This window comes from Apodemus sylvaticus, chromosome 21 (genome assembly GCF_947179515.1).
Source record: "Apodemus sylvaticus chromosome 21, mApoSyl1.1, whole genome shotgun sequence".
NCBI lineage: Eukaryota > Metazoa > Chordata > Mammalia > Rodentia > Muridae > Apodemus > Apodemus sylvaticus.
In genome coordinates, this window is record NC_067492.1 from 25,496,629 (window position 1) to 25,504,128 (window position 7,500).

Sequence of the window (7,500 nt, forward strand, 5' to 3'; positions counted from 1 at the left end):
AAAAAAAATCAATGCCAGTTCATTGGGAAAAGACTAAAGCTAATTTGCCTTTGAACTTTCGTTACTGAAAAGGTTTTCTTCTTCTCTTTTTTTCAAGTTAATTTCCAATCTAATTTACTGATAAGAAGTTTCCTTAAAATCCTTGAAAAATAATCTTTTCTCTGGTCTAGGGGATTGAGCCCAGGGTCTTGAATACAGGACACAAACATTCTACCAAGGAGTTACATCCTCACACACTCTCGACTCTAAACATGACTGTTATATGTTTGTTACTATGTAACCTAGGTTGACACTGAACTCACTCTGCAGCCCAGAGTTGCCTCCAGCTTATGATTCTCTTGTTCTCAGTCTCCAGAGTGACTGGGATCACAGCTTGTATCCCAAAGCGCTGTAATCTTCATTCCTCTTAATAGTCATCAAGCTACCGATAGTCCTTTTTTTTTTTTTAGATTCCCTATTATTTTATTTGTGCATGTGTGTGTTTGCATGTGTACTCACTTGTGTATGTATGTGTGTGCGCCTTGGGGGTCAGAAGCAGGCATTGGATCCCCTGGAGCAGGAGTGGCAGGTGGCTGGGAGCCACCCAGTGTGGGTGCTCCGAGCCAAACGTGCTGCTCTTCTGCCAGAACACTACCGGGACCTCCTAACCACTGAGCCATCTCGTTCAGCTCCTGAAGAAAGGAGTCTTATTTGCCAAATATTTGAGGGAACAGTGTCTCCCATACTGTAATATTTTGTTTTTAATCGATCTACACACTTGGCAAGGATAATAAAAATAGCAGACCTCCTGTGTGACAAGACATCTTATGCTTTTGCAAAGCACACTGAGTGTGGAATGCCATTGTAGTCTCTGGAGGCATCAGAGTGAGTGATACTCCTGAGAGAAAGTAATGGATAAGAAAGGGCTATAGATATTGGAGGTGGTAAATGCTTCAGAGAAAACTGAAGAGGCGGAGAGAGGAGTGGGAGACTGCTCTTTTGAGTCAATTTGACTAAATGAGTTTGATAATTGTTTGAGTAGGGGAAAAAAAAAAGGAGCGTCTAAAAAAACGTGATAGCCCACGGACAGTTAGCACCTTCATTTCCAGCTCTTAGACACAAAATCATTAAGAGCTCCGTGGAGGAATCATCTTGATAACTAATTGCATGCCGCTGAAGTTAAAAATGTGCTAATTATCAATTTCACGAGCCCCACGTAAAATGGCGATGAGTCACAGCGATGTTACCTATTCTATACTCAGCTTCTGTCCTTAACCTTCAGGAGCCTCGGACCGACACCCGTGGGGGTGATTATAGGATGGTCCTGCCTGCCCCCACTCTACCGGAACAGTCCTAGATCAGCGCCAAAGTGCGTGTGCATACAAAATCCCGTGTAAGGGTGCTTACAACACAGGCGTGGCAAGGCTCCTGGCCAAGGTCCACTGGACATGGTCACACGCCTCGTATGCACTATGTCTTAGTCTTCATGACTGTTCTGGCAGGTGTGCAAACAATATGCATTCCGTTTTCGAGACAACACTGAGGCTGCGAAGGGTGGGGGTAGGGTAGGGGGTGGGGCGCCTGCCCAGAATCAAAAGCTGTAAACCTGGCTGCTTGCTCCAAGGGCTGTGCTGGCAGACACAACTCTTATCATCGTGTGCTTACTTCCCAGGGGGCAAGCTCCCTGGCCTCAGTTTCTCTTTTTGAAGCTGTAGACTGATTGGTACCTTCCCGCTCCCTACCCCATGCTAGGCACTAGGCTTGTAAGAGCCGGCGATGTCCTCTGAGGGTGCTTGGCCGATTAGTGCCGAAGACCCGTGATCGTCCCCGCATCCCCATCACGCTGCTCCTTATCGGCTGTGCTCCAAATTCTGAGTGAAGCCGCAGGACAAGCCTAATTAGCTTCTGATGAACTCCTCTGGGAAGAGGAGGGGAGAGGATTATAGAAGATGCAGGGAATGGGACACCCTAGTGAGTGAATGGGGGTGGGGGTGGGGGAGGCTACAAGGGAAGGAGACAGGGACTTCCGGAGGCAGCCAGCTATTCTGCCCAGCAACAGGTAGACACATTTCCTGATTTCATTCCAGTTCTGGGTAGCAGCGACAGGGGTGTCATCTGCTTTCTTTCTATCAATGCCCTCCCTACGACCTCTCTGCCACTCTGTGGATGCTCGTATTGTTTTCCTAAGACCTAGGTATGTGACTGGACTGCTCTAGGCCTAAAACCCTGTCACATGTCTGTCACCAGCTCCAGTTCCTTCAGTAGGTTTATCTTGGGATCCTGTGACCTAATGGCCTGGATAGACACATGGTAGTCGGCAGGGAATCTCCGTGGCACCTTTGTGGCTCCTGGCAATCACACTGTCCCACTGACTGATCATCCTGATACCTGATGGAGCCATTACCTGTGGCTCACCCAGGTCACCCCACGGCGAGCAATCCTCTCTTCACCCAAACCAGAGTAGATCGAGGTGTGTAAATTCCTTTGTGCAGAGTATGAACGCCATGTAGGGGGCCTCAGTCTGGGGCGGCAAGTACCAGCCAAAGGCAAAAAGAAAACAGAAAAAAGAAAAGAAAAAGACAGAGTGCCCCTTTTAGTCAGTGAGCCTCTGGGAACCTGGATAGTGGCACAGGAAAGGTTTAGGCGGGGCAGAAGATGTCAGCAAGTGCCCGAGAAAAAGGGGGGCGAAAGGAAAGTCTTGTCTGTGACAAGATCTCAGTAGGCTCCCAGGGAGCCAAAGGCCTTCACAGAGGGTGAGAAAGAAGGAAGCACTGTGTTGCCTCGCAACAAACTCTTTGCCTCAGGAAACGACACCTGTGGCCAAACCCAGCCAAAGGCTAGATGTGTGTCAGTCTCCACAGACGAATCATCTAATGATAGGGATTCATCTTCCACACATTTTAGGTGAGGGAAACTGAGGCTCAGAGAAGTCAAGCGTCTTGCCTAAAGCCACACAGCTGGGAAATCAGCCAAAAGAGTGTCTCATAGCTCCAAAGATCCTGCACCGTCCACTAACAGAATCAGGCATACTTTTCAAAGAGGGAAACTGAGGCACTCCGTGGCAAAGTCATCCAGTAAGCTGTCCTTATCATCGAGGAGAGTCTAGAGGGCCATCTGTTGGCCCTCAGGTGTGCTTGGACTCTGAATGAAGACTCTTAGAGTCCCCTGATTCTCTATATGTCAGTTATGCTCGCCCTTCCCAGGCTGGGCATGACTGCCAATGCTGGCCCAGGAAAGAAATAAGCTGGGGGCAGAGTGCGCACTGCTGAGCTCGGGGAGGAATCTGGAGAGAGTGGCTTGTATCACTCAGCGGGGCACAATCAGCGGAACCGCCACTTCAGATTCAGCTTTGGGTCCTTTGCAAGAGTCTGCCTTATGAAGGGAGGGGGCAGGGAAGGAGGCGGCAGGGACACTCTTTCTGTCCTAGGTGCGACAAGATGAGGCATGGTCCAGGTGCATCAAACTTCCTGGCTTAAGGTGATGGGAGAAGGTTCGGGCTCAAACTTGGAAGAACCCCAGCCCTTCTCCTCTCACCCCAGACAAGAGTGTGCCCTAGAAGTTTTTCTTGAGTGGGCTGGTCCGCGACCCTCCAAACCGAGAGCACAGGGCTGGGGACCCTGTCATGGTTTTCCACCCCGGGAAGATGCTCATTTGAGACTCAGGAAGGCGGGAGATCTCTGATTCCTCGCGTTCCCCGGGGGTTCGCGGATCCCGGTGACCCTCGGGGGTGGGGAGGATGCGGGATCAGGAACCGCAGGAGTCTCGCGGAAACCGTTTAGTTCCTCGCGCGCTGAGGTTCCGCTCGGGACCGCGTCCCCCGCCGCCCAGCGCGTCCCCGGCCGCGTGCATAAGCAGCCGGTACCCCAGTCTGCTGCCCTCCCTGCGCCCCGCGCCCCTTACTCGGCTTGGCTGCGGCGCTCCGCTCCGTGCGCCGCAGTGCCGGCTCCAGCTTCGGCTCCAGCTCCGGTCCCGCTCGGGCTCCGGCTCCCGCTCGGATGCCGCGGCGCTCGGGCTGGGCTTGGGCGTCCCGCCGCTCCGCCTGGGCCTGCTGTGCGAGCAGGGGCGGGGCGCACCGGCGGAGCCGGGCACAACCGACCCGCGCCCGCAATGCAATCCCCGGGCGAACCGACCGCTGGTGGCGGTCTCGGGGCCCTGCCCTGCCCTGCCCTGCAGCAGCAGCAGCAGCAGCCCCGCCCGGCCGCCAGTCACCGTCCCCGCGCCGCCGCTCGCGCCACTGTCACCCTCTCGGGTCCTCCTCGGCGGCGGCGCGGCTCCCGGGTCTCAGCTTGGCGGCGCCACGGCCCGGGTCATTGCTGAGATGGGGACGCGGAGGAGGTGGGAGCGGCGAGCCGCGCCCCTCTGCGCACAGCCAGCCCGACACCCACACAGCGGCGGGCGGGGCAGGTTGGCGGGGAGGCCAAGGGATGTAGGAGGCCAGCGTACCAGGCAGACTTGTGAAGGGTGGACAGACAGACACGTGCAGAGAAGGGTGGACCAACCATATGTCAGGGATGGACAGCCAGAAAGGTTGGACTGAAGCAAAGAGCTAAGGGCAGAAGGCAGGGTGGAGGCAGCAGAAGAGACACAGGCTGCTGGCCTTTGGGATGGGCAGAGGAGCCTGTCACAGCTGCTGGTTCCCAGCGGTTAAAATTCTCTTCACGTAGGCTTGACCAAGGCCTTTAATTTGAACTATCAGCAGGCCTATTTTCTTCTTCCATTGCCCACCTGATGCCCTCTGTCCTGGTGCTCAGTCTTGGCAGATACAAGCCTACCTTGGAAGATGCCTGGCTCAGGGGAGGGACTTGGGCTCCAGCTCCTGTCCTGCATGCACCCCACTTGGTGGCCTCTGGCACGCCGCTGCAGCCCATCCCCAGACCTATTATTATTTCTCATCATTACCACAAGGTCCTTGTTTATTGCACACTTAAATATGCTGGTGAGCTAGCTCTACGGTTACTGGTAGAAGAAGCACTTGGAACATTTATTCATCTAGGCGAGTCCCGCAAGAGCTGATACATCTTGGTGAGACTGCAGGGGTCTGCCCAGGGTGACACTGGGTAAATCCGACCAGGGAATCTATAAATTGAATTGTTGCCAACCTCTTATTTTATTGATGAGGGAGCTGAGGTTTTGAAGGAGGAAGGACATCCGAAACCCTGACGCCTGCCACTGGCTGGAAGGCAGTTCTCGAAAATAAAACACGACGACAAAGAGCTGGACATGTTGCTGATAAAACCTTGGGGAAGCAGAGGAGCCCTGGGGACCTTGTGAAAGAGAAGTGAGCCAGCTGCAGGTGCCAACTGGGAGGTGGGGACAAAGCAGCCTCCAGGAGAAAACAGATGACTCTGTCCCTCTCTAGACAGGTACCATGGCTCCTGGTTCCATGTGGGGAGTCAGGGTTAAAGCCCCTCCCAACCTCTGTGGGTAACTGTTCATTTGGGACTCTGCATTCTTGACTGGCTCCCTTCTGAACGCTTAGAGGGGTTCAGCTCCGCTCTCTGGGGCTGTCGTGGGGGGAAGCTTGAACCGTTGGAGCAGTGAGGTCAGAATGAAGGCTTGGGTGGGCCCTTTACCCAAACTCAGACATTTCACTTATTTTATGGACAAACAAATAGATCAGGAAAAAAGATGATAGGACTAAACCAGGGAGCTAGGACTGGGGCTGATTACTCGGCCACAGCTCGGCCCACTGCACCAAGACTGGCTGTGACTCAATGAACAGACATCAGTTGATCCAGATGGATATTATAGCTGTTGAGTGGTTACTCTTTGGCAAGCCTGAGTGTGTATGTGTTTTAGGGGTCTGGGGTGTGCGTGGCTCACCTTGAGTGGGAAGACACAGCCCTAAAGAGTTCATGGCTTTACACCCTCTTATCTGAGTATCTCTGGTCTGAGAACCCTATGCCTCAGAACCAAAAGTGGTGTGATGGGTTGAATATGCTTGGCCCAGGGAGTGGCACTATTAGGAGGTGTGGCCCTGTTGGAGTGGGAGTGTCACTGTGGGCACGTGCTTAAGACCCTCATCCTAGCTGCCTGGATGGAAGTCAGTCTTCCACTAACAGCCTTCAAATGAAGAGGTAGAAGTCTCAGCTCTGCTTGCAACATACCTGCCCGGATGCTGCCGTGTTTCCATCTTGATGATACTGGGCTGAATCGGAACCTGTGAGCCAGCCCCAATGAAACGTTGTCCCTATAAGAGTTGCCTTGGTCAGCCGTGCAGTGGTGGCACACGCCTGTAATCCCAGCACTCTGGGAGGCAGAGGCAGGCAGATTTCTGAGTTCAAGGCCAGCCTGGTCTACAGAGTGAGTTCTAGGACAGCCAGGGCTACACAGAGAAATCCTGTCTCAAAAAAAAAAAAAAAATCCAAAAAACAAAACAAAACAAAACAAAAAGAAAGAGTTGCCTTGTCATGGTGTCTGTTCACAGCAGTAAAAGTCTAACTAGGACAAGCAGTTTCAAGTGGAGTCGGTGAGGTGAGGATGGGCCTTCTTAAGTGGGTTGGATTGGGACTGCTTGCCGGCTGTCTTTGCATATCTACCCATCCGCAGATGCAGATGAGAGTAGGATTCGAGGAAAACACTGGAGAAAGAAGAAAGTAAAACCACCCACTCTAATACTGTATTTCCTTTCTCCTTTAGAAGAGAAAGTTGTATGGCTGCATACGTCCTTGAATAGAAGGAGCTTGCTAAGGGTGGCCTCTCCTCACGTGTCAGTGTGAGTGGCTGCCCGGTACTATACTTGAGGGTCATGTTGGATTTTATTTAATTGTTTCTCTACTGATGGACATCTAGCTTGTGTCTCTTCTCTACCTGTAGACAGCGCCTCAGTAGACATCCTGATGGGTGAGTTTGTACATGTCTGCGATTATCTTTTGAGCCAGCTGGTATGATGTTTCCTGGACATCAGGATTGCATAGTGATGTCTGGCATCTGCTCTGTCAAGAACCAGGCAGGGAGGCTGCAGAGGGAAGCCCTTCAGGGATTCATGGGGCCATGGGAAGGTCTGAACATCTGCCCAGAGTCCATGTGTTCGAATTCCTAACGCAAGAGAATTGAAAGGTGGGTAGCTTTAAGAGATCCCCGAGCTATTATGGAAGGAGTCTTCGGGCTGCCAGAGCGGCATCTTTAGAAGCTCTCCTCCCTTACTCTCTCTACCTGTGGGATGCCTGGAAACAAAAGATGAAGCAACACAAAGCCCTGCCCCTCCCCCCACCCCCTCACCCCCCACCCTGCTCCTGGGGTGTGGCCCTTGATCTTAGAGTTCAGAGCCTTCAGAGACACAAGCCAAATGCATTTCTGTGCACTAGAAATTACCGGTCTGTTGTATAGCGTTGTACAACGGACCATGAGGACTTCTTGTGACAGTTCACTGAGAGCCTCCAAAGGGTGGCTGTCAAGACTTAACCCTAGAGTCACAGCAAACTTCATGCTGCCTCCGTCACTGACAGGGGACTACCCCTCCCCCAAAGCAATTTTAGTTTGTAAAGAACAGATTCCTTAAGTATACAGTACACTTTTTTT

The 7,500-nt window shown here is 52.5% G+C and overlaps 1 protein-coding gene across 1 annotated transcript in view; it reads right to left on the reverse strand.

The window, feature by feature from the left end:
• Positions 1 to 4,129, reverse strand: part of Bean1 (brain expressed associated with NEDD4 1) — a 51,906-nt gene extending 47,777 nt beyond the window's left edge. The window contains exon 1 of the mRNA XM_052166513.1: positions 3,880 to 4,129. The gene's annotated coding sequence lies outside the window, so the exon portion shown is untranslated. The remainder of the gene's footprint in view (positions 1 to 3,879) is intronic.
• Between the last annotated feature and the right edge of the window lie 3,371 nt (positions 4,130 to 7,500).